Genomic DNA, 10,939 nt, shown 5'->3' on the forward strand with positions numbered 1-10,939 from the left:
AAACGTTATTTTTGTCAGTTTTATAAACGCTGTAATTTCATAAACATAGTAGCCTAACGTGTTTGTTGTTCATCGAGTGACCTCTGGTGGCAGGATGGAGATAAGACACCAATTCTATTATCTATTATTTTCCTGCTTTTCCTGCAGTAAAAACAATAAATATCGTATCAGGACTGACCGTAAACTTTTTTTTGTGTGTGTGCATATAGCACTGATGCTACAGACTGAATGTTTTTACACAAATATTCTGTACAGGGCACACAAAATACAAACCTTATGGTTTTCAGACAAACATTTTCTTTATTTAGAAAAAAGGCCAAAAAAAATAATAAAAAATTTATATATATATATATACATGTTTGTTGTACAGTGCCTTCATTCAAGTATTTTCATTTTTTTCACATTTTGTTTTGTTGCAGCATTATGTTAAACTGCTTTAAATCAGTTTTCCCCATATCAATTTACATTTCATACACCATAATAATGACAAAGCAAAAAACAGATTTGCAAATTTTACAAATTTATTACAAATAAAACACTGAAATAAGTACATTGCAAAAGTATTAATACCCTTAACTCATACATAGTTGAAGCACCTTTACAGCCTCAAGTCTTTTTGGGTATGATGTGACAAGCTTTGCACATCTGCATTTGGCAATTATCTGCCATTCTTTGCCTCACCTTTTCACAAGCTCTGTCAGCTTGGATGGGAGCTGGCAGACATTTTCTAGAGTCCTAGATGTTCCAGTTGTCTTCCATTATGGACAATGGAGGCTATACAGGCTACATTCTGTGAACTTTCAATGCAGCAGATTTTTTTCTGAACTCTTCCCTAGATCATTGCCTTAACGCAAGTCTGTCTCTAAGCTCTACAGGCAGTTATCTTGACCTCAGGACTTGGTTTTTGCTCTGATATGCATTTTCAGCTGTTAGACCTTTTCTGAGAGGTGTGTGCCTTTCTAAATCATACTCATTCAAATGAATTTGCCACAGTTAAACTCCACTCGAATTGTAGTAACATCTAGAAGCAATATGAATGCTCCTGAGCTAAATTTCAAGTGTCCCAGAAAAGGGTATGAATACTTATGCAACGGGATCTTTTCAGTTTTTTTATTTCTAATACATTTGCAAAGTTGTTACAAACCTGTTTTGTCATTATGGTGTATGAGATGTAGACTGATGTGGGGGGAAAAAAGTAATTTAAAGCAGTTTAACATAATGCTGCAACAAAAAAAATTAAGGGGTATGAATACTTTTGCAAGGCACTGTACACTGTACTTTTTATATATCAATATAACTAATAATGATTATGGTTATAATTTCTAAATAAAAACATTAAACAAAAATAAGGAGTATTACATTTGCAATAGCACTATTTCACTATAATATTATACAAAACTAAGTTTTTAGCAGAGTACTCAAAGTGAAAGTATAGATAGTGAACTTTTTACTAAATTAAAAGTATCTGGCCAAAAGCATACTTGATTCAAAGTAAAAAGTACAACTTTAAATTGTACTCAAGTATTAAAAAGAAGTGCTACAGGAGAAGTACTTTTTTTTCTGACAGACATACAGAAATATGATTAAAGGGAGAGAACAAAACAAAATGCAATGGCACAAGTCAAATACATATCTAGTGCAACAACAATAAACACAGTATGGGACATCCAAAAGTTATACTTAAAAATTATATACAAAGGGAATATGACATGACATTCAACCCCTGTTAATGAATCAGTGTCTTCTATAGTGAAACAATATGTTACATGTAAGACAAATACAAATACTAATATTTTAATTTTGACTGTCGTCCTCACTTTATGTGGTTTTTGAAGTTGTCCTCTTACATTGCAAGGACTAAAAATCTTTGCTTGTGTTCATCTGAAGAAAGAAAGGCGTAAACATCTTGGACAACACGAGGGTCAGTAAATGATGAGAGAATTGTCACTTTTGGGTGAAACAGCAAGATGTGATGCAGAGGCTAGAAACATATTCCAGACAGAGAAATTAATGGAATTAAAACATACAACATTAAAGTTTCGAAAGGCCACTTTTTTGTGTTGTCTATTAAACATCACTGTCTAGAAGAATAATTAATCTTTTAATTGTTTATTTGGAGCATTTAGAATTTTTTGACTAGTTTGATTAATTAATGGGGAAATCATGTAATTATTAAGATTAAAAATATATTTCCCGACAGTCCTAATTCCTACTCAATGTATCATCTAATGACATATTGTAAATACAACTTATCCACCACCTGATAAGAACATCACTAAACATGAATTACAATTCATTTAACATACAATGTTTATTTAAACTTTGTATTTGTAACATTATTAATTGGTAGATGGTGAACTTTTAAAGCCAGAAATGTACCTGACGAAAGTCATAACTGATAAAATGATAATTGATTCTCACATTAGTCATGAATGTTTGAGCTTCTGTTTATCATTTTTAATGTACATAAGATAAAATAAAAATGTAATGTAAGGATTTGCAAATGTTCACCTTAAAGTTCTTAATTATGTTTGCTATTTTGACCCAATTTAGGGTTTTTTAACCCCTTAGTGTTCCAACGTTCCACCGGAGGGACGTTTTGCATTGAGTTAAGTTTGACAGGAACTCTAAGGGGTTAACCTTTTTGAGTACTCAATTAATGTAATATCTTTTTCATTCATACTTGTCGCCGGAGGGCGCCCTCACGCACAAACTCCACAAGTGAGACTATGAAATCTCTTAAACTTTCCGTGTTTATGTAGTCTAGTAGTTGCCGTTTTGAGATTAATTCTATTCTATTACCCGTACTGGTATCTATTTTCATGTTACTAGTACTTATTAATTAGATACTAGTACTTATTCATTAGATACTAGTACTTATTCTTTAGATACTAGTACTTATTCTTTAGATACTAGTACTTATTCTTTAGATACTAGTACTTATTAAATAGATACTAGTACTTATTAAATAGATACTAGTATCTATTTAATAGGTACTACTACTTATTCATTAGATACTAGTACTTATTTAAATAGTGACTAGTAACTATTCAGTTGTTACTAGTAAAAAATTAAAAATTTTGCCATTGATTTCTATGGGGATCTCTCATTGAGATATCAACTATTCAGTTTTGACTAGTATGTATTCCAGTTGTGACTAGTAGTTAATCATTAGGTACTAGTATCTATTTAATAGATACTAGTACTTATTCATTAGATACTAGTACTTATTAAATAGATACTAGTACTTATTAATTAGATACTAGTACTTATTAATTGATACTAGTACTTATTAAATAGATACTAGTAATTATTAATTAGATACTAGTACTTATTCTTTAGATACTAGTACTTAATAAATAGATACTAGTACTTATTAAATAGATACTAGTACTTAATAAATAGATACTAGTACTTATTCTTTAGATACTAGTACTTATTAATTAGATACTAGTACTTATTAAATAGATACTAGTACTTAATAAATAGATACTAGTAATTATTAATTAGATACTAGTACTTATTTATTAGATACTAGTACTTATTTATTAGATACTAGTACTTAATAAATAGATACTAGTACTTATTAAATAGATACTAGTACTTAATAAATAGATACTAGTACTTATTCTTTAGATACTAGTACTTATTAATTTGATACTAGTACTTATTAAATAGATACTAGTACTTAATAAATAGATACTAGTACTTATTCTTTAGATACTAGTACTTATTCATTAGATACTAGTACTTATTAAATAGATACTAGTACTTATTAATTAGATACTAGTACTTATTAATTAGATTCTAGTACTTATTAATTAGATACTAGTACATTTTGGAAAGATAAAACTAAAACTGGTTTAAGATAAAACCTATGGTTTTATCTGTGTTCTTCAAGCCATCTCTGGTATTTTTGAGAATAAATTATATATAAAAGACAATGCTAATCGACATAGCCTTTAACACTGTTATAAGGTGACATGCTTTCTGCCTCATTCTATTTAATAATGCCATATCAGATCACAAAAGTTATTTCCAATGCTCGACTGATGTTATGAAGTGAATTTGGAGTAAAAACATGTCAAAATACTTTTGTTGGGCAAAAGATTTGGTATTTCCTCATGTTTTCATGGTAACCAGTTAGCAAGGTAGCCATGTAGCCCTACTTAACAATCAAATTAATTCAGCATATTCATGTTTTGTATTACCATGTGGACTCTGATTGGACGGTGGATAGGAACTCATGTATATGTAATGATCTGTTTAAATGAAGATATCTCCAAATAAATTCTTACTAGTTCTTTATGAGGTTAAAGATATCTCCAAACGAACAGTGAAGAGTAGTTATTCTGTTTTTGATATCATCTTTTAATTTCGGACTAGTAGTTATTGCAATAGTGACTAGTATCTATTTAGATATTACTAGTAAGCAGACATTAGATACTAGTACTTATTAAATAGATACTGGTACTAATTCATTAGATACTAGTAACTATTTAATAGATACTAGTAGGGCTGGGCGATAAATCGAAAGCGATTCTAAGGCGCGTTTAGTGAATGAAGCCGGTACTTTGATTAGTAGTAAATCTCCATCACGTGCGTTCAGCTGCGTTCAGCTGGAGTGTTCAGAGGCGTAAATCACTGACAAGCTATGCCTAATCGCGCTCAAAATCGCATTCGATTCGATTCGATTTTGAGCGCGATTAGGCGTAGCTTGTCAGTGATTTACGCCTCTGAACACTCCAGCTGAACGCAGCTGAACGCACGTGATGGAGATTTACTACTAATCAAAGTACCGGCTTCATTCACTAAACGCGCCTTAGAATCGCTTTCGATTTATCGCCCAGCCCTAGATACTAGTAATTATTCATTAGTTACTAGTACTTATTTATTAGACACTAGTATCTTTTATAATTATTACTAGTAACAATTTTTATTTTACTAGTCAGATTAGCTTTTTTACTCGTCTTATGTTATGACTAGTCCGAATGGCCACAGTAGAGTTCAATTAAACATTTTACTAGTAAAATAAAAAATATTACTAGTAACATTTCAAATAAGTACTAGTATCTAATAAATGTGTACTAGTATATTTTAAATAAATACTAGTATCTATTTAATAAGTACTAGTTTCTATTTTATAAGTACTAGTACCTACTTAATAAATACTAGTATCTATTAAATAGATACTAGTATCTAATGAATAAGTACTAGTGTCTATTTAATAGGTACTAGTATCTATTAAATAGGTACTAGTATCTATTGATTAAGTACTAGTATCTAATTAATAAGTACTAGTATCTAATTAATAAGTACTAGTACCTAATGATTAACTACAAGTACATGAAAATTATGTACTAGTCACAACTGGAATAGATACTAGTCAAAACTGAATAGTTGATATCTCAATGACAGATCCCATAGAAATCAATGGCAAAAAATTTCATTTTTTACTAGTAACAACAGAATTGTTACTAGTCACTATTAAAATAAGTACTAGTATCTAATAAATAAGAACTAGTATCTATTTAATAAGTACTAGTATCTAATGAATAAGTACTAGTACCTATTAAATAGATACTAGTATCTAATGAATAAGTACTAGTATCTAATGAATAAGAACTAGTATCTATAAAATAAGTATTAGTATCTATTTAATAGGTACTAGTAACTAATGAATGAGTACTAGTACCTAATAAATAAGAACTAGTATCTAATGAATAAGTACTAGTATCTAATGAATAAGTACTAGTATCTAAAGAATAAGTACTAGTATCTAATGAATAACTACTAGTACTTAATGGAAAAGATACTAGTATCTAAAAAATAAGTACTAGTAACATGAAAATAGATACTAGTACGGGAAATAGATTAAATGTCAAAACGGCTTGCCATACTATAATTACACTTTTACTAGTAACAATGCCAATTAAAGCAACACAAAGTAACTTTTCCCTCAATGCTCCCTCTACAGGTTAGAAGCGGAATTGTCCATTACCGCCGTCGTAAATAATTTAGCCTACCGTCGTGTCACATGCACATTATTTGTTTGGAGGCTATCCAGGACCGGCTTTGGAAATAACGATGTCCAGTGACAAGTTAGAGTATGTTGTATGACTTTATAAAAGTATGAAAACCTTTTGTGAAGCCTGCCGTAAAGCAAGTCGCATTTGTAGTATCATTTGAACTACAAAACCGCGACCCGACGACCCAAACTTACATAGTGCTGTTATGGCTGATAGAGGGTCGCAAAGCGAATATGAAAGTGCCGTTTCACCCTGTTATGAGTTGATGAACCACTGACATGAGTTCAGAAACATTATTTTAAGGTAAAAAAAGTTATTTAGTGGGGCTTTAAAGAGCTCTCTAATTAAATTCTTACTAGTAACAATTATAATTAGAGAGCTCTCTAAATTAATTCTTACTAGTAACAATTCCAATTAGAGATACAAATAATTTTTACTAGTCATATGTCTCCATTGAGTTCCATTTATTTTTCATTACAGAGCTCTACAATTGAATTCTTACTAGTAACAATTCCAATTAGAGAGCTCTCTAATTCAGTTTTTTACTAGTAACAATTCCAATTAGAGAGCTCTCTAATTTAATTATTACTAGTAAAAATGCATTTACAGAGCTGTACAATTCAAATTTTACTAGTAAAAAAACACATTAAAGATATGTTCATTTGCAGAGCTCTGTAATTGAATTAAAGAACTCTCTAATTTAGTTCTTACTAGTAACAACTGAATTAGAATGCTCTCTAATCGGGATTGTTACAAGTAAAAACTGAATCAGAGAGCTCTTTAATTGGAATTATTACTAGTACAAATTGATTTAGAGAGCTCTCTAATTGTAATAGTTACTAGTAATAATTCTGTTGTAGAGCTCTGTAATTAAAAATGAATGGAAGTCAATGGAGACATATGACTAGTCAAAATTGATTTGTAGAGCTTGGTAATTGGAATTGTTACTAGTACGAATTGAATTAGAAAGCTCTCTAATTGTCATGGTAACTAGTAAAATTTGTTAGAGAGCTCTCTAACTGACATTGTTACTACCCTGCTGAAAAAAACTGCATATGCTATTTAGGTATGTTTTGGTGCTGGGACCCTGGTTTTAGCTGGTTTATGCTGGTCCTTAGCTGCTTAATGCTGGTCCTTAGCTGGTTAATGCTGGTCCTTTGCTGGTCTATGCTGGTCATGTTGCTGGTCAAGGATCAGCATAAACCAGCAAAGGACCAGCAAAGGGCCAGCATAAACCAGGGCCAGCATAAACCAGCAAAGGACCAGCATAAACCAGCTAAAACCAGCATCGCAGCACCAAAACATACCTAACCAGCATATGCTGTTTTTTTCAGCAGGGTAGTAGGAATTGAATAACAGAGCTCTCAAATTTAATTGTTACTATTAAAAATGCAATTGCGACGAGTAACGCATAATAGCCTATATTTTAGGCTAAAACGGCTTGCCATATTATTTATAAAATCATCACTGTAAATCATTTACAATTTTTGCCTGTTCAGTAGCTACTTGATATACCGAAAGTGTTTCGATTGGTCTTAATTTGCTAAATGTGATAAAACAAATTCAAAAAGCATATACATTCATATAAACACTGATTTAAAAATAGCATGGACAGTGCGTGTATGGACTAGCCTTGAACTGTCTCGACGAGCGCAGTTTTCTTCCGTGTGTTTACATTCCTTATGAAACAGGAAGTCAGGCGGGACATAACGAAAGGCTCAACCAATAGCCTTTTGGGTATGCCTTGCATTTTATTTCTTCACCGTAAAAATCATTCACTTTAACATAATCTTATTTTAGTCAGCTGCTTCAGATCTGGTTCCAGCTTCGTGTCCCACTCCTACTTAATCTATGTTGTTGAGCGACATCTACTGACATTACAGCCGAAAATAGGGTCATTCCTGTTTTACAGTAACTTTTCTCTCTTATGATTTACATTCTTAAAAATAAAGATGCCTTAAAAGGTTCTACACATCGATTCCATAAAATAACCATTTTTGGTTCCACAAAGAACCATTCAGTCAAAAATTCTTTAAAGAACCATCTCTTTCTTACATTTTTATAATCTGAAGAACCTTCTTTCGCCACAAAGAACCTTTTGTGAAACAGAAAGGTTCTTCAGATGTTAAAGGTTCTTTATGGAACCATTTAGACAAAAAAGGTTCTTCTATGGCATTGTGAGGAACCTTTATTTTTAAGAGTGTACTTACTCATGTCTTCTCTAAAATGAGTCACATATTTATAAGAAAGAGCTTAAATTATATATTTAGGTCTTATTTATCACTTAAACATAGATAATAGACATTAAAATACTATTTTGTATTTTACATACATTTTTATTGATATAGGCATTCAATTTTATCATGTCCACATGAAATATCAACCATGAAATGATAAAAACCTCGAAATATTTTTAAATAACCTAGACTAGGCTAATCTGCATCTAATCATACATATAAATCATGTGAAACTATAGTTGTTGTTGTTTTTTCTTTACAATTTTAATAATTTACAGTCTCCCTAAAGTCACCTTCCACCCTGTTAGTATGTACTTTCTCGCCCAAAATAGACTGTAATTCCATTGAGACATTTTCAGAAAGTGATATTGTTCATTTTTCCCACTTGAATTCAACTGTACAAACTGAAGTAAGCGTCAACTCTCACTCCTACCTTTTTTTTTTTCTTTTTTTTTTTTCTTTTTTTAAATGTTATCCTGCTTATCAAACTCTTGTTGCTCCAAAAAAAAATGTAAATCTCTGACATAGTTGTAAAAGTTCTGTTTATCTGTAGAACAGGGCTGCCCAACACTGTTCCTGGAGATCTACCTACCTGCAGACTTTAGTTCCAGTCCTGCTCCAACACAGCTGTCTGTAATTATTAAGTGCTACCTAAAAGATTAATTAGCTGATTCAGGTGTGTTTGATTAGGGTTGGAGCTGAACTTTGTAGGATGGTAGATCTCCAGGAACAGGGTTGGGCAGCCCTGCTGTAGAAGATTAGATCACTGAAATGTTGATCACAAAGAGTTACGGCTAACTTAGCTCAAAATTTTCCACCCTGTTATGTTAGTTCTATAAACCCAACAGGGTGAAATGTGAAACTAACAGGGTGGAAATTTCAGAACCCAAGCTTGGAGGAAAAAAGACCACCCACTAGAGTGAGCAGGGAGATATAAAAATATTTAATGCTGCTTTGTCGGGTATCCTCATAAGCGCAGTCTTGAATGAGTTAAATAACGTCTTAAATGAACTTAAAGAGTTGTGAGAACATGAGACGAGCAGTTGCAGGTATTTCAGTCACAACAGCAAACAAAGGTATCAAATCAATGAACAAAGGTAACAGAGATCATTACAGCTATAATATGGACAAACAAACAAACAATGCAGGACAATGTCGGAAAGCTCAACCACTGTTAGATCCTTTTAACACTGGTGTTCCACCCTGTTATGTTAGATTCCACCCTGTTAGACAAGTCATTTTAAATAATAATGTTACATATTTGACATACTTTAATCCTATTGGGGTGAAGAGCATTAACAGCATATATATGTTTTTGAGCAAAATACTTGTATTATTTACCATCCTGTTGGCAAAAAATCTGAACACTGTTGGCATGATGTTCTTTTTCTGAAATGCTGTGTTACTTTTACGCCAGATGTAATGGGACACACACCTTCCAAAAAGTTCAACTTTTGTCTCGTCAGTCCACAGAGTACTTCCCCAAAAGTCTTGGGGATCATCAAGATGTTTTCTGGCAAAACTGAGACGAGCCTTTATGTTCTTTTTGCTCAGGAGCGGTTTTTGTCTTGGAACACTGCCATGCAGGCCATTTTTGCCCAGTCTCTTTCTTGGTGGAGTCATGAACACTGACCTTAACTGAGGGAAGAGAGGCCTTTAGATATTGTCGTGGGGTCTTTTGTGTCCTCTTGGATGAGTCGTCGCTGCACTCTTGGGGTAATTTTGGTCGGCCGGCCACTCCTGGGAAGGTTCACCACTGTTCCATGTTTTTGCCACACTGTGGTTCGCTGGAGTCCCAAAGCTTTAGAAATGGCTTTGTAACCTTTTCCAGACTGATAGATCTTACTTACTTTCTTTCTCTAGAAAGCTAGAGAAAGTGTTAAACCACAGTGTTAAACCACATTTATGTTTTAACAGAGCGGGGGCGGCAAACACTTTTTCACACAGGGCCATGTAGGTTTGGATTATGTTTACTTGTGTTATCTTTGATTAATATTTAAATTTGTTTGATGATCTAAAACATTAAAGTGTGACAAACATGCAAAATAAAAATAAAAACATTTTCACATCACTGTATATGTCCCTAACAGGGTGGAATATTTCCCTGAGCTTGGCCAATATATATTCCTAGTAGTTAAACATGTCACTACATGTCACTATTTCCAGTCCTGTTACCCACAGTATTTCTTAGATATTACTTGTCTATTTTAAAAATACAAATCTTTGGCGAATCACTATAATTTGCTGAGTATCCTCATAATATTAGTATTTACTCCATGTGGCTATATTTTATGTATTTGCTAATTGTATCCTAAAATCTCAGTCCTGTTACTCATATACTCATATATCCTACACTCATCTATAGTAACTGAGTAATAGTAACAGGAATGAGTGAGTTATTAATGTAAATATTTTGGCTACATCCATATTAATCTAGATACATTTGAAAATGCATCTTTTTCTCAATGTTTTGGCCTTTTACCCACACTGAGACAATGTTTTTGCCACAGAGAAAACTTCGTTCCTGTTGTTTTATATTATGACGGAAAATACTTGCAATTTCTGTCCTGTTGCAATTATGTATTAGACCCAAACATGGAATGCCGTTTGAGTGTGACCTGCGCTGTAAGAAAAGAAAAAAGAAAAACTGAAAAGTATTATTTGTTAAGTTTT

This window comes from Garra rufa, chromosome 11 (assembly GCF_049309525.1).
Source record: "Garra rufa chromosome 11, GarRuf1.0, whole genome shotgun sequence".
NCBI classification, from domain to species: Eukaryota; Metazoa; Chordata; class Actinopteri; order Cypriniformes; family Cyprinidae; genus Garra; species Garra rufa.